Source organism: Falco punctatus, assembly GCF_963210335.1.
Source record: "Falco punctatus genome assembly, chromosome: 8".
In the NCBI taxonomy this organism is placed as follows: Eukaryota; Metazoa; Chordata; class Aves; order Falconiformes; family Falconidae; genus Falco; species Falco punctatus.
Window position 1 is genome coordinate 37165354 of NC_137588.1, and position 16903 is coordinate 37182256.

A 16903-nucleotide genomic window follows, 5' to 3' on the forward strand; every position below is an offset into this window, starting at 1 on the left:
ATGTTTTCTCTCCCCTAGTCCTAAACTCCAGTCTCACAGACCTAACAGTCTTTCTGAGCGAGCGTTGTGGACACTGGAGACTGGCAGGGTTTTCCAAGGTGGTAGGTACTGCTAACTCATTCCTACAATGTGTTCTGCGCTCTCCTACGGTAAACGAGACCTAGCCATGTATATTGGGAAATGGAAGAAATGGGTGCTAATCGAAAAAAAAGGGCAGAAAAATCTGGTAGGAGAACAATTTATATGTCAATAGACTGACTGCTTTCTGCCCCTTGGTGCAAGCAAGATGCTGTTGGAAGATTACTGCATAAAAATCTCTTTATAGAAGGCCAAGTAGAAGAATGCATGACGCTTAAAAGTATTTCCCAAAAGGTAGCTTCTTTCAGCTGAACCTTGAGCCTGCTTGCTCAAAAATAAATAAGTATTCAGCTACATGGAATATTACTTAACTTGTTGCATAAAAAGGCTGAAAAGATGTTGGTGAAGGTAGTGGAGGCAGTTAGAAGGAAATTAATATAACAGTCCAATAGATATGCTAGTTTATGGAAAATACATTTACAGCCTTAAGGGGCTTGTTCAGAATTGTTACTGCTTTCCCCAGAACAATTAGAGAATGTGTCATAACCCACATTTTTTTGAAAACACAGTAACTACAGTGTGTTTTCATAGTCTGTGTACCTTTTAAAAAAGCCCTAGATTTCATAATAAAATAAAAAGAACCTTAGCAAAGTTTAGTTACATTTGGGTTTTTTTTTTATTTGAGGTCAGAACATTTATATTAAAATCAGAGAGGCAGGGATAAATAGGCATGCATCTTATAGCTGTGGTGTATATTAATAACGGAGATACTAGCAGATTTCATAATGCTTTTAATGCATTTTTGTCTGAATTGTTTGTCATAAGCCTGTACCTGTGTTTAATGTGTCTGTTCTGTATGTTAACTGCATAGTTTCAGAATTGAGTGATATATATTTACATTCCATATGATAATGGACAGAGAGTTTCAGAAAAAGGGAGAAATTGAACAGTATGCATTTTATTGGAGCTTTGTGAAGTTGCTGACTTCAATTTGCTCCAAACCAGTGGAGCTAAACCAATGTTCACGAAGATTGGAAATTTTAAAGAAATAAACCTATAGCTTTTTTCCTCCTACCTCTTTCTGTCTTAGAGGTTAAAACTCTATAATACTTTGTGCTAACAGCAGGCTTCATTATGTGGACTCTGCAGTATTTCGGACTATTACTGCATTATACTGGGGCTTTTTTTTTGGTAATCATGCTAGATGCCAACTTCCAGGTGAAGAAGCTTTGAAGGAGTAAGGAATTTTATACCTCAGTGGTATCTTTTTTTTTTTTTTTCTGTTAGTAGGTTGTATTGGACAACAAACCACACTAAGCTACCATGAACTCAAGGTTTATTGCTAACTCTTTCCTTCAGCTCAGGTAGAAAACAAGTATGCTTTCTAACCAATTTACTAAGTTAAAAGATGTATTACCTCATAATCTTTGAAAATGCCACCTAAAGTAGAATTAAAAATGGCATAACTGTCTTTACTCATTTGAAACAAAATAAAATGATGTGAAGAAATAAACAATAATACTTTCTGGTAGTCTACCACCTGAAATATCAGCTATTTAAGCTACTCTCTGTAACATAAAATTCTTGCTTTTAAACTTTAAAGCAGTGGCTTGTTACAGATCAACTTTCATTAATAAAAAAAGTTAAGTAGACTGTACAACCTAGAGTAAATGATTAAGAAAGAAGAGGAAGTATTTTAATGTGAATATAATCAGTAAATTGAACAATTATTCATTATTGTGACATGCATGTCATGTGAGATGAATGCTGAATGTTTTTCTACCATGTTAACAGTGACAATAGTATTTACCTTCAATATAATCTTTTACTTTTAAAATAATAGTTGTCCAACTACTAGAAAATAATCAGATTTTAAATAGCATAGGTCTAGAAATTAAATTCAATAGATTTTCTATCTAACTGTTTTCTTTCACATAGCATAATAGATGAAGTTCAGTTAATGAAAATGATGTACTAATCTGGTAAAATGCCATCTCACTTGTACGGCTTTTCTTGCTTGTAAAATTGACTTTTTGAAGGGGAAAAACTTCTATCAAGTATCTCAACTAATTGGAAAACTGTACTTGTAATATAATGCGATAGAAAGTACTCAAGGCAGAAGAAGGTCTCTAAGGGATGTTAAAAGGTAACAAGCCCTGCTTATTTAGAGCCAACAGCTGCACTCAAACTTCAAAAGATTAGCAGATAATACTTTATTACTCTGCTTTGATTATCATAACTCTACATTTTATTTATATATTTTAAGTGAAACCTGCAAGCACTGTAGTTTGTAATGTTCCTTGATTCTTTCTTATTTACTTTTTTATCTACATCTCGCTCTCATCCCCTAGTATCTCCAGCAGAGGTTATTTCCGCAATCTTTTCTCATCTTGCAGGCAGAGTTAGTACCATTTTTTTTTTTTTTTTTTTTAGCTATCAGAATTTAATCAGGGAAGGCGTCTGAGTGAAAAAGAGGAAATCTGCTCTGTGCTCAGAGGTTAGAAATGCCAGATTTATGGCAGGCTGTGTGCAGTCTGGCTCTGGCTTCTTCTGATGTCCATACAGTGCATCAGCTGAAGCTGGAATCCTATGGAAAAGTGTGGTTTTGTAATTATAGCCCAAACAGAATCAGAGAATCAATTGGGTTGGAAAATACCTTTGAGATCATAAAGTTCACTTTTAACGCAGGACTGCCTGTCCACCACTAAAGCATGTCCCTAAGCACCTCAACCACACATCTTTTAAATACCTCCAGGAATGGCAGTTCATTCAACCATGTCCCTGGACAACCTGTTCCAATGCTTGACAACCCTTTCAGTGAAGAAATTTCTTCTGCTATCCAATCTAAACCTCCCCTGATACAGTTTGAGGCAGATTCCTCTTTTATTGCTTGCTACTTGGGGGTCGATCTCTGCTCCCTCCTTGCTACAACCTCCTGTCAGGTAGTTGTAAAAGTGTTAAGATCTCTCCTGAGCCTCTTTTCTCCGGACTAAACACCCCCAGCTGCTCCTCACAGGACTTGTGCTCCAGCCCCTTCCCCAGCTTGCCCATCTCTGGACACGCTGAGGGTATAGTTAAGGTTTAAAGGACAAACATCAGTCTGGCATTGTCTGACACTGACAGCCTGACATAGAAACTTTTAAGAGATAAATGGTCTGGTTTCGGGAGAAAAACAAACCGTAAGCGTAGTCTCAGTAGGTGGTGTTACAGACTGTTGCACTTGCAATCCTGATTCTCCTGTTGACACTGCAGAAGCAGTTACATTACTGGCAGCCCTGTGGTGTTGGTGCCTGTGGTGGGGAGGAAGGGCTTGTGGGACCTGGTGCCTGCAGGGCCCTTCCCTGACATTCAGAGCAGTTTTGCAGACATGGCTTTAGCCAGTCTGGATGACTGTGGGACTAATAACTCTTGTCAGGTTATTCCTGCTATGAAGAATAGTCTGAGCGGTGCTCTCACATGATGCTATGGGCCATTTCATGCCCCAACCCTTGGCAGGCACGGTTTGCTCTTCCAGTCCCTACAGCTGGGAGCTTGAGGAGTTCCAGCATTTTGGGAAGCTGGAGACAAACCTAAAGACATCTCTGCTCCCAGAGGCTCTGATCCCAGCAGCTGAGGGCCCACGGCCCTCCGAGTGCTCACACCAGAATGAGGTGCTCCTCTGTCTGCTCCCTCTAAGCACATCAGACGTTTCAGATTAGACCTCCTGTAGAGTTGCATTAGCACAAACCAGAGTTTCCATGGAAAATAATGTCCTACAGCCAAATTAAGTTGTGCTGCAATGACTTAATGAACTCGTGTTACTGAATGCTCTCTGCCTGTTTCTGTTCCCTCAGTATGCCTTTTGCTGTATGGAAACACCAACAAAACAGGCTGCTTTGTTCAAAATAGGCTTGACAGTTTTAAAAATGTCAGTGTTGGGTAGGCTAACAAAAAATTCCCAATGCAGCTCGTCAACAGCTGGGTTTTGTGTGAACATTTCTGTCCATAGCATCCACTACCCATGAAAATGAGACTACTCAGTCTCTTCATAAATATCCAATGAGCTATAATGTCATCAGTCTTCCTAAAAATAAAATATTAAACACTGTAAATGGTATTTGACCTCTATTATGGTGTCTGGAGGATTAAAAACGCTCCAATTTCAAGTGGCATGCTGTCCCACGTGCCGCCAGCCTGTGCTGTGTGCAGCCTGAGCCGGTGGCAGGGATGCCTGGAAGGAGGGCAGCCTGAGTGAGAGCTGTCTCTTCTCCAGCATCTGCCACCGGTGTGGTGAGCACAGCACTCTTCTGTGCTTTCTGTTGTGTTTTAAAAATTATGTTGGAAATATGGAAAATGTGCTACTGTGACATCTCCCAACGCTATCAACAATATGGTATCAAACTGCATTTGTGCAGCTTCACTTTCAGTTTCTCAGAGATAATGTTTTTGCAAGGCTATTTTTAAAATCTATACTCACAGTTCCCTTCTGAGCCCTGATAACATATGCTTCAAAAGAAGGATGAATTTGCCATGGATAACTGCCATATTTTTCTTTAACAGCCAATAAATAATGTTTTGTGTTGCTGAATGAGTGGAGCTGAACTGGTGCCTTCAGTTATTTGAGAACACAGGATTATTATGGACTAATGTGTCTGTTCTCATTCTTATTGGAATATCCATCATACTTCCATCTTGAAATCAAAGATAAGGAGCAAGGAATATCATCTGGCTCTAGAGCTTTGATTTGCAATGGGATCTGCTTAAAGGAAGGAAGGGAGAAATCAGGAGCAGGTAGATGGTAGAGAGTTTTGTCTCTATATGTATGTAGCCTGGTTACTAACAAGGAGATGAATAATAGTCAGCATGAATTTATTAAGAAAAAAATCATGTCAAACTGATCCTTTTCTGTGGAAAGTGTTATATGTCTTAACTTCATTGTCTTTTGCAACTGTGTCGGAACTTTTTTCATGGGCAAGCTGAGGAAACGTGGTCCAGGTGTATTTTCTGTGGGGAGAGGAGAGAGCAGACCCGAGGAGTTACTGGTGGTTCACAGTATCTGCCTGGACACACTTTGTTAGTGAGGCTGTTTGGTGACAGACTGTTTTTGCTAGTGATTAGGGTGGTAGAACAGAGATCCTGCCTAAGAAATGCACAGGTAAGACACAGCTGCAGTGAGCTGCAAGTAAACTGTAAGGTAGGAAGGGTTAGGATTCAAAATGAGTTTAATAAATTGGAGCAGTTGTCTGGAAAAACAGGATGCTGTTCAACCATGGAAAATACAACATACCACACTCAGCAGGAATAATTAGCAGCCTGAATACCACATGGGTAGATGGCATTTTTGTAAAAAAAGCATATAGAGCATTTTATTGGATCACAGGCAAAATATGAGTTGGTGGTGTCCTGCTACAGAGAAGTCAAAAAGCATTCAGGGATATATCAAGTATTGCGTTACTAGTGATGTTGCCTGGCACCAAAAAGCCTCTGCTAGCTCTTCCCCTGTACTCAGACAGGGAAAACGGACCTCACGGTAGGTTTTGACAGTTACAGAAGTACAGAGGAGAGCAGTGAGAATGATGAGCAATGTGAAAACACGAGGCAGGGGAGTAAAGAGTGGGAGGAACAGACTTTAAAGAAAAGAAGTTACTGTAGGACTTAAAATGACCAAGAAAGGCTGGTGAAAGCTGAAGGACTTTTTTGGTATAATGCCTCATTTGGTTATGAAATGGTTGGTAATCTCCAGTTTTAACTGTTAATCCCTTCTTCAGCTCAAACCCAGACTTTTACCTATTCTCTGCTGATATGAACAGTATAAAAGGGAGGAGGTAGGAATCAAGGTGTATTTAATGATAATAAAAATATTGCAAAAATAGGAAAAGTCATTTTACATATGTACCATGTAAGGCTTTACAATTTGAAATCTCATATTGGTTGGAAAATGTATTTATTTACTCTCATTTTGAAGACAGTTGTATAATCAATATTTTTTTGTTGTTTTCCTTATATATTTGGATCCAAGTCCTTTCCAAGTTTTGGTACTCTAGCTGGCATATTTTTTTCATTAGAAATTGTTTACATTATTAGAAAGATAAAATGTAAATATTTCTATTGTCTTGGTAGTAATTTTATAAAATAATAAAACATAAAGTAATACTAAACTATTTTTTGAAAATCTAAAGGCCAAGCTTGATGTGATTCTGTCTCTTTGAGTTATACGTTATTTTACCTATAAACTACTAATTAAAAAGTGCATTGTGCCCAATAAACGTCCAGTTGGATTTGTGTTCTCCAGTAGTTACTTCTATCAAAGAAAAGTAAACAAGAATTTTATAATTTTTAATGGAAGCTTATTATTTAATAATGGTTTAGCTTTTGTCTTTGATAACTCTTGCTGTAATTTTGTTAACGTAAAGTAACCTCTGCTTAGTTTGCATGGCATATTCAATAATGACACTATGCTTTTCAGTAAAAATACACTGAGTGCTGGCTTCAAATCCCAGTGCCTACTGGACATCTTTCTAATTTGCAAATAATTTCAGGTTTCTTGTTTTGCTATTACAGACTGATAAATCCACAGCCTAGAACTCAGTTACTAGCACTTCTTTTCTCTAAACTTCGATTCTGTGACTTTATAAAAAATATATAATCTCTTGAAATGAAAGACATTCTCTCTTTTGTGATGGTTCACTTAAGCTCCTGAGTTGCTGTACCGAATAGTTCCCGTTACCTCTGTGCTCATTCCCTAGGGAGCCCAAGGGGGAACTGCAGATGGTTTTTAGGTAGGTCAACTGATGCACATGGAATGTTTGCTTGACGTGATACACCTTGGCAACAGGATATATGGGCAAGAGCATCTGTAACTGAAACTCCAGTGTAGATAGTGGTGAAAAGCACGTGGAGGGACTATAGAGAGCTGCAGGAAAATCAGAAGTTGGAGATGCTTTTGGCCTGGCTTCAAGAGGGCAGGCAAAGCACACACTTCTCCGTACAGCTGTGGAGTCAGAGGGGATTCTGTTCTTCAGGCATCTTTCTCCGTGTGTATGAGGCTTGTGAGACCATTTGATCTTGAGAAAATCTGAGCTCCAAATTAGCCAGAAAACTTTCTGAACTCCTGCCTAATTGTTTTGTTTTTGTTTTGTTTTTGTTTTAAGTTTTTTCCCTATTTGTGTTAGTAATTTTGTTCAAACTCTGCTCAGAGAAGAGCTACTTCAGCAGTGTACTATGAATCTGTGAGCACACCTAACTTGCATAAAATTGACCGTATTGCAGGTGCCCTCTCCTAACTAGGGAAATGTAAAGCTACTGACTACAAATCCAAGCATGAAATGGTCCAGAGTGGAACTCTGTAACTCATGTGGCCTTTTCTCCTTCATCTAAATTTAGCCCTCAAGTGTACAGATGCATCTTGCTGTGCCCTTGCACCCAAGGACAGGACTTAGCCTACAGCATCTAGGCAAAACACTCTCCAGTGCTCTCAGGCAGTAACAGATTGCAGTACTGTAGTCGTCAGTACAGTATTAAAATTGAAGATTATGATTTCTTTTCATGGACAGAGAACACCACACCAAGATTGGAAGCAGTTTGTGGCACAAAACTTTTCTCTTCAAGCACAGGGACAATTTCTCACATATCTATGGAGTCTTTAATAGTTCTCAGATTGCTCATTAACTGGGAGGAGTGGATAAGTGCATTTAGGTTTGTACTATAGCTAAGGTATTAAAATGGGTTTAAAATAGCTTGAACTTTGCTTTCTAAAGTTTGTTTCAGTGGAACTGTGGACTACATGGTGGCAGCATGGCCTTGGAAAAACTTGCCTTGATTTGTATTTGTCTGAGTTTTAGCATGCCCTTGTGCCCTGTGACCTTAAATGAATCATGTAGTCTTGGAAAGAGTTAAGACTTTGAGTAGTATTACTTACTTGATATAACTGGCTCTTTGTTTTGTTTTTGTGTGGGTTTTTTTGGTGTTTTTTTTTTTTTTTTTTAATACAGCAAGACCAAACTTAAGTCAGTGACTTTAGAAAGGAAAGATGGTAAGAGCGCCGGTCCGGACCTCAGAGTTGTATTCAGCTGTTGGCCCTAAGATTGTGTTGGAACAAGTTTGGTCTGGCTTGGTCAAACTGGTTGCTAGGAAAACCACAGCTTCCAGAAAGCTGTGTGAGCACAGCCACTGCTGCTTCTGCTCTCCTCTTGACCTCACTGGAAACTGCCTCTCCTCGTCCTGCCCACTCCTCATCGCCACCTCCTTGGTCTCGTCGGCTCATGGTCATTGGCAGTGGAGAGATGTTTGGATCTGGCAGAAGCATCTTGTTAGACCTGTGGAAAGTTCCTTACCTTGTTGCATCTGACTTCTTCATTTCACAGGTGTCTCATTTGCCCAGTTCTTGTACAGAGATTGTAAGAAACTGTGTGTTCATATAATGCACAGCTCAGAACTCAGACTTTGAAAACTTGGGTTCAAGTCCCTGTTCAAATCCCATCACTTTCTGTTGTGATGACTGGCCTTTCACAGCTCAGTAGCAAATCCATTTTCCTTATTCCCATTCCTGGAACTACTCACAAAGCAGAAGGTGTGTTTGAGGTGGAAGAACAATTTAACATTCCCTTGAGGCCCTTTTCAGTACTAGTCTATTTCTGTGTTGAAACCTTGGTTTATAGAAGTGCAGTTCTTTCCCCCCTAACGAGTAACATTTCCAAAAGTACAGGCTTGAACAGTAAGTTTGTGTACTTCTTGCAAAACCATGTGTTTAGCATCTACAGATCAGTTATATCGTTAACTCATTAGGTTTGGGTTTGATTAACTCAGTTATTTAAAACCACAACAGGTACCATGATCACACAGATTTTATCAGCAATTCCACTGGTAGGTTCCCTCAGTTTAAAAGGTTAAAACTTTGATCGTGAATGGGCTGCATATATTCTGACCTTAAAGTGATTTTATAGAATACCAGGTTGGAAGGGACCGCGAGGATCATCTGGTCCAATGTTTCTTGGCAAAAGCACAGTCTAGACAACATGGCCCAGCACCCTGTCCATCTGAATCTTAACAATGTCCAGTGCTGGGGGATTTGCCGCTTCCCTGGGGAGATTATTCCAATGGCTGATTGTTCTCATTGTGAAAAATTTTCCTCTTGTGTCCAGTTGTAATCTCCCAGGAATAATGTGTACCCATTACCCCCCATCTTTTCCATGTGAATTCTTGTAAAAGGGAGTTTTCATCTTTCTTGTAGCCACCCTTCAAATACTCTTCACATATAAACGCTTTCCTGTTTAGACTGTAATCTACTTTATAGGTCTATAATAATTTCCTATTTTATGTAAGTATTCTTTATCTTTTTTTAATCCAGTCTCTAGTGTAAGAGCTACTAATTTAGATCCTATCCATCATCCTCCCCCAGCTCCTTTCTTCTGCTGCTGTAACCTTGCGCAGGTTCTTTCCTGAGTTGTTTTCTTTTTTTAGACCTTACGACTCAAAAATTTACTCTTGCCTTTTGTTGCCTTGTGTCTGAGCCTGGCTTTCTTTTGTTTATTTTGGATTCATTTCTCTCCTCCTATTTATTTAAGGAAAGGGAAATCAATTGTTCTGGGATTACTTTGTAGTATCTATATATCCTTATGTCAGTATTAATCTCTGTGCTTTTGCCTTCTTCAGATACCGCCCTATTTGTTACATTGTTTTATTTTACCATAATTTCAATAACTGATGGTTTTCCATCTTGATCTTCCTAGCTTCCTGTTGCCTTCAAAACAGTCTGGTTTAGGTCATTGTTTATGCTTTGACTTGCATCTTTATTCTCAGATGTTTCCAAGTAGAAGTTGCAAAAATAGTTCTTGTTATGTATGAAGAAATTGAGATTAAAGCCAGGTTTGAATTTCATTTTGTGTGTGAATAGTGCTTTGGTCATGTTTGTCTCCTGCAGGAAATCTCTGCCACTTGCCTTCGTGAACCTGCAGCCATATTCAGTAATTTGGTCTTGTAAAGTGATGGTAGGTCGTAGCTGTCGAGGGGAAAATGATTGTTTGGTTTATAAGGGCATAAGCTTTTAAAAGCGGTCTAATGGCAGGAGAAAGATTTTGAAATGGACTCTGTATTAAAGGGCAAATGAATGTATTAGGTTGATAGTGGTTTGTGGTATTAAACAGATAGGTTGCTTCATTTTGCACCCATTGAAATTCTTTTTCAGTGCCCCAGACATAGTTAAAATGTGAAATAAACAGGCTTGATGATCACAAAGGCTTGGATCTTCTTGCTCTGAGACATCCATGTTAGTAATAAACTCTTTGTTGACTATCAGAAGCTTGGCACAAAATATAGGGAAGGCATGCAGGTTTTGAATAGGATAATCTAGTTTTGCTACAACCTTATGACAAATCTGTTTTATACCTGACACGGACTCTGACAGCACTAACAATCTAATAAATCAGTCATGGGTAATGCATGTCAAAAGCTGCTTCGGGGAAAAAAACAAAAGGAAAAAGGGGGGAGGACTTAAGAGCAAACCAGGGGTATGTTTCTTTTTTCCTGTGGCTCTAAGCAAACTGATTAAAAGCCTCTGCATTCTCTCAGTAAACTTATCACAAGTTATTCCCATCTTCCTGTTACAGTACAAATGTCAGCAACTTACACATCTAGATCAAAATTAGTTCTAAACAGGGGGGAAAAAGTCTTAACCAGGTGTCAAATAGATTAGCTGGGAAATTGGCTGGTCCCATCAGGAGCACCATCGTGACAGAAGACTAAAATTTCAAAAGTAAAGTTAGTACAAAAATTTTTGACACAATTATGATTATTAGGATAAAAGTTCTTACAGGTTCAGACTGAGAATTTGTCTAGTTAGGGTTTTTCCTTGGAAGTACTTTCCACTTTTTGATCAGTTTTAATAGAGAGGCTTCTCTAAGCCTGGTTAGCAGCAGTCTGGGGAGGTGTTGAGTTATCTGTCAGATGGGGAGGTAATAACAGCATTCCAGTAATAACTGGTCTGGCACAGAAAAGAGAGAGAGGGACATCTCTGAAGAGGTCAACTAACATGTCTAATTTGGAACTGAGTTGCCTGTGACTCAGGCAGAGAAGAAAGGCACCTCTGGATGATTTGTGTCTTGGCTTAGAAGCACAGAAGCAGGACACATCCTCCTGGGTAAGGGAGGCAGGCATGGGCTGTGCTGCAGGAGCTGGATTTCACCTCTGCAGGACAAGCTCTGTCCACAGTGCAGGACTTGGACCTCATATAAATAAGGCGCACTGTGCATCCATGTGCTCCTCTTCCTATGGGGAACTGGCTAACGTCAAGTCTCCCTAATCTCGGCTGGCAGAAATAGGAAGCAATATAGAAGGGAGAGCGATGTCTGCCTGCGTCCTGTAAGGCAGAGACCTTCTGCCTTTCCAAACTTGCCTTGCAGGTGCCCGGGGATCAATCCAGAGCTCCTGTTCTCAAGCACAGTGAAAATCTGTTCTGAATAATGAACATTAATTTTGGATGTGACAGCTCCTAGCCAGAGCTCCTGAGTATAAATTAGTTTATTGAAGTATAAAAGGTAATCTTAGAGGTGCATATTGTTATGCATACCATGTATATTCTGGTACGTCCTGCTCCTTCTTCAACTGATACTATTGTTAAAAAATTAATTGAGCATAAAGATGTAGTATTAGGCCCACAGATCATGTCATGCTCTACAGCTTTTGTAGTTAAACAATTTAAAGTGAAAATAATTTTATGCATAATTCGATGTGTTTATTTATGTATATGGAGTATTGCAAAGTCTTTCATTTGACACGTGATACACGAGTTGGCAGACCCCTTCAATGTGTCATCAGCTTGAAATGAGCCCCCAAATATACTCATTTCCATCCATCATCTGCTGTTTTTCTAGTGACCCATGCGGAACAGGGTTTTCTGGCAGGAAGGCTGAGCATTAAATACACATCGAAACCAGATCATGCTTCTCCTCCCCTACGGGTGGTCTCCCTAAGACAGAATTAGTGACTTCTGTTGTTGAGCTGCTGCTGTACTTATCCTTACCTGGATAAACCAAGGAATGACATCTGCAGGCCTCCGAAAGTGGTACATTTCTGGAGCAAATCTCTGCTCATTCTAAAAGGACATTTTATAGATGTTGTTCAGATGTTGTTTCTACCTACCTTTCTGCAGGGAGTACATGCACTTCTTTCAGCTCCCATTGAACTTCCTAGCTTGAGAGAAAAAAAAAACCACCACCTTTTTAAATGAAACGAAAACGGTATTTTTCCTCCTGAAATACTGAATGGCATGGCTATTTTCCAATAAACATGTTATTTGCTTCACAGCATTTTCTAGGGGTTTTTAAGTGTGAGGATACACATACACGTGCATACAATGTATGCTCAGTGAAGGATATAACCTGCCCCACCTTTCTGGGAAAAGTTAATAATGGTAGAGAGTAGGCACAAAAATTAACTCCTTCCTACTTATTGCAGTCTCCTGCTTTCTAGGTAGAAAAAGATGTTACTGTAATCTTCTCTCTTGAAAACAACACAAACCCTATGAAAATTCAAAAAGAATAGAGCCAGGGACTTAATGTTTAGACATCCATATAAATGAATATTATAAGCCATGGATGAGTTAAATCTGCCAATGACTGCTATTAAAAAAGGTTTGCATTAAGCAAAAAAACCCAAAGACCCCCCCTTCTGCCTAATGGTTCTGTTTGCTATTCCCATAACAAGAGATTGTGATTTGTTGTACCTTATTTATTTGGGGATTTAATAGGATTTTGGCATAAGTCTTCAGCAAACAAAGAATATTGGAGCTCATAATGACAATTAGAAGTTAGAACTAACTATCTTGTAGCTTCAAGTAACTACTGAGCTAGTACAGTTTTTTTGGTAGAGTGCAATTATTAAGGCTGACTCCTGCCTTAAGCTCCTTGTCGTAACTTTGGGCACAACAGTTAGAAGAAGTGACTTGTAAGACAAGGTTTACAAAAATAAGTCCCTGTATTTACAAGAAATTGTCTCGATGGGCTATTTGTCAACAAGTTGTAAAACACTTACAAGATTCTAGAGAATAATTTTTCTCTTTTCTTACTTCTCTTTGATATCTTGTTTAAAATGCAAGCTGGGAGTATAGTCATCACCGTATCTAATGACTTTTTAGCAAAGTATATTGAACAATCAAGGGAAGAAAATCAGTTAAGAGCTGAAGTGGCTGGGAGAAAAAGAACTGTTGAATTCATCCTCCAGAAAATAAGCGTTACACTGACATGATCTGTGAACCTACAGTAACTGTAGGTTACGTGTATTTGATATCCAGATACTGGAACCTGAGTGTTGCTATTTATTAGTAATTGCTTCTGCTTTATAACCACACATAAACCATCCTCAGTGATTCAAAATAATGTTCTAATTGTCTAAAAATAGATGGGGATGCACATTGTCTCAAACAGTCGCTTCTAGAAATACAGGGAGAAGCTGTAAGGCATTGAAAGCTGTTACAGGTTTTCAAATCCAATCTTGGCAAGGGGTTTTGGTCATTAGCACTGCCTCTTGTAGACATTATGGAGGCAAGGTAATAGAAATCTTTTTTATTGATTGGGGCTGTACTTCAAGAAAGGCGTAATTGCCACCCTAAATTTAATCTTGTAGATACTCATCTGGTGCCAATGTTCTGTTTTCAGTATTAATGTCTTCCTGGAACTGTTAAAGCAAATGTTAAAAATTTAGCTTCATATTGACATTGCTAACTGTGGTCTAGATCAGTATGTATTGGTAAAATATAGCAAGTATTTTTGAAGTCTGGTCCTTCATCTAAGTGTTAGTAGGAAACTGGCAAGAAGCGGCAAGTGTAATTTGCTTTTATTATCTCTTGCATTCGGGATACTATTTATATTGGATCAGTCCATAACATGAAAGGGTAAACTTCAGAAATAAAGAATCATTTATTGGAAAACAATGGATACGTTTAAAAGCATCTTGCTGTATTATTTAGACGTAGAGAAAAACATGCTATTAACAGCTGGGTGAAAGGGAGGAGGAATTTTTCTGTGAGATATAGTCCCGACAGTTTTTCCAGGCTTTCTTGAACACTTAATTTGCAGTATTCAAAGGTGTCACAGTCTGTATTTTTTATTCTTATAAACTTACAGAAAGGGTCAGATCAACTCTTATGTCTAGTTGCTGTTGCAGACCTGAAGGTTCAATCAAAAATTCCCTACTTGTATCATTGTTCCCCGAAGTGGCTTCTGGAAGAGTGAAGGAATGTCAGAACTTTTGTATTTCTCCATCAAGGCACTGAGATTTTGCTCTACATTTGCTCTGAATCTTCCAGTGTGACAAATGAGAGTGTGAATGCTCAGAGCGTGGTTTGGGGTTTACCTTGCCAAACATGAGTTGCCCAAGGTGACATTTTAAACCTCCCTTTTTCCAAATTAACTTATCATTGGTGTCGTCCTCCTCTTCCTCATACTCCTTTGCCCTGCCCCCTGGTTTCCTGCTACTGCTCCATCCCATCCCAGGTCAATCCTGTAATGAAACACGCAGCTCAGTCTTTGGCCACTGGTAGGTGAGCCAATGGGAGATTTCTGTAAATCTGAATTTTCAAATTAAGATGCAGATTTCTGAAAGCACCTAGATTTTCCAATATTTCACTATTGTATGATTAGAAAGCTAGTTTTCTAAAATGCTTCCACAGATGGAAGTTGTATGGCTACATGGGCCCTTCTGTGTCCTTAGCAAGTCAAACCAATAACTCACCCAGGAGCAATGTATAGCCATTCCAGAGGGCAAAGGAGAACCCAGCTGCAAAGGCAACTAAAAACCAGCATTTCACCAGGTATTGCATTGATACCTCCACAAATAAATGCTGACACGTTAGCAACTTCAAAAACTAAAGCATTTGGCTTTAGCCGTTACTCAGCGGAGAGACACTACAGGCTGGAGCTAGTGTTAGTTAAACGTTACTGAGGTTTTTCTCTTGGTAATCACTGAAATTTCTCAGTAGAAACAGGATCTTATTTATTCATTTTTCTCTACACTGTGGGTAAACCTGCCTGTTTAAAAAAAAAAATAAGGGAAGAAATGAAGTTTATCTGTGCCTTCAAATTTTAATGAAAGCAGAATAATGTGGTGCTAAAATTTTTATAAAATGGTCTGTACCATTTTAAAATCTTGTTGTTGTCAGGAACAGTCATTGTGATGGTGTCACTACAGCCATGGATCATGAATTTGAGCCTTGCCATAGACAGGTTTGAAAATAAATGTAGGTTTATTGACATAAGAGGGTTCTTTTTTATCGTTATTATTCTGTGTGATTATATGATGGTAAAAGGGAGAGAACTAGCTATTTCTTCACACTCTATCTTCCTGAATGAATAACATGCTCAGTGCCAGATTATCAATACTCAAATGATTGTCTTCATTGTCCTGCTGTTATCTTCATCCTATGGGGAGCTGCAAAAAAGAAATGAGGATTCAGCTGCTTAAGGGACTATAGAAGGAACAGCCTCATGCGTGTAGTGTCATGTGAGAAATATTATGCGCAAATGTTCAAATGATTTATTGTCGTTACTGTATTTTCTTTGGAAATTTTATATAATTATGGCAAAATCACAATCCACTTCCCATACGTTCCTCCCCCCCCCTCCCCCACCCCCCCAATTTTGACTTAGGCAACCAAAGTTTTTATTAACCAGGGAAGGAAGAACATGTTTTTGAAAGGGATTAAGCAGTGAAATGATGAATGGAACTGTTTCGAAAGCATGCACATAAAGTGATATCATCTGGCTATGGTTGATTTCTGCTCCATCGCTTCAACAGGAAAATAGCTATATTGCTGAAATGATTCGGCTTAGGCTCTATTATTTGCGGTGGTGCTTGACAGTTATGGAGTTGGAATTCAATTTCTTTCATCTAAAGCAGGTGTGCCTTAAAAAAATCACTCTGCCACTTCTGTATAACGCATGGAGATTGTTGGCTTCTTGCCTGAAAGCATTTCGGTGCACTTATCCCATTTTCATACAGCAGAAGTCGTCCATGAATATCATCTTGGTTTAAATACATGAGTGAATTTTCTTTATCCCAAAACAAGATAATAGATGATATGAAAAGCTTTATTTTATGCTAGCACATAGATTTAAGGACCTGTTTTGAAGGGCAGTTTTATAGAAATCTATATTACAAAGCACATAAAGGTGCTGATATTAATTTATTATTCAGGACAAGAAGAAAGGTGCTCCTTAATCTTGATGTATCTGTATTTGATATGACAGGTTAACCTTGATATTAGCATCATGTCCCCAAATTTCACTTCCCTCTGACTTTAAAATACCTTACCTTAGTTTCTGATAGTGATGTATCCAGGCAGCAGTTGTTTATTTGTGAATAGTACATGGCACGTTTATTTTATATGAAAAGACAACATAGTTCTACAGGTGTCTGCTGGGATTTAGACAGGTTTAGTTACAGTAAGGATTTGAGTTTACATGGAAAAATTGTGTGTAATATCTGGAAGAGTGATGTATATTTATTGAGGTCAACAAATTATGTGCATGTCTGTGTCATATTACATATTTTTGTATACCTATAATACACATTTATACTAAGATTTATATCTGGATTTTAGATGTGTATATTTTTTTAGGTGTAAATATATATATATATATAGAATCATAGAATCATTAAGGCTGGAAAAAAACTGAGATCATTGAGTCCCGCTGTAAACTATGTCTGCCAAGTCCACCACCGAACTGTATAGCTAAACACCACATCTACACGTCATTTGAATGCCTGCAGGTGTCTCAACCACATCCCTGGGCAGCCTTTTCCAATGCTGGACAACCCTTCCAGTGAAGAAGTTCCTCCTGATACCCAATCTAAA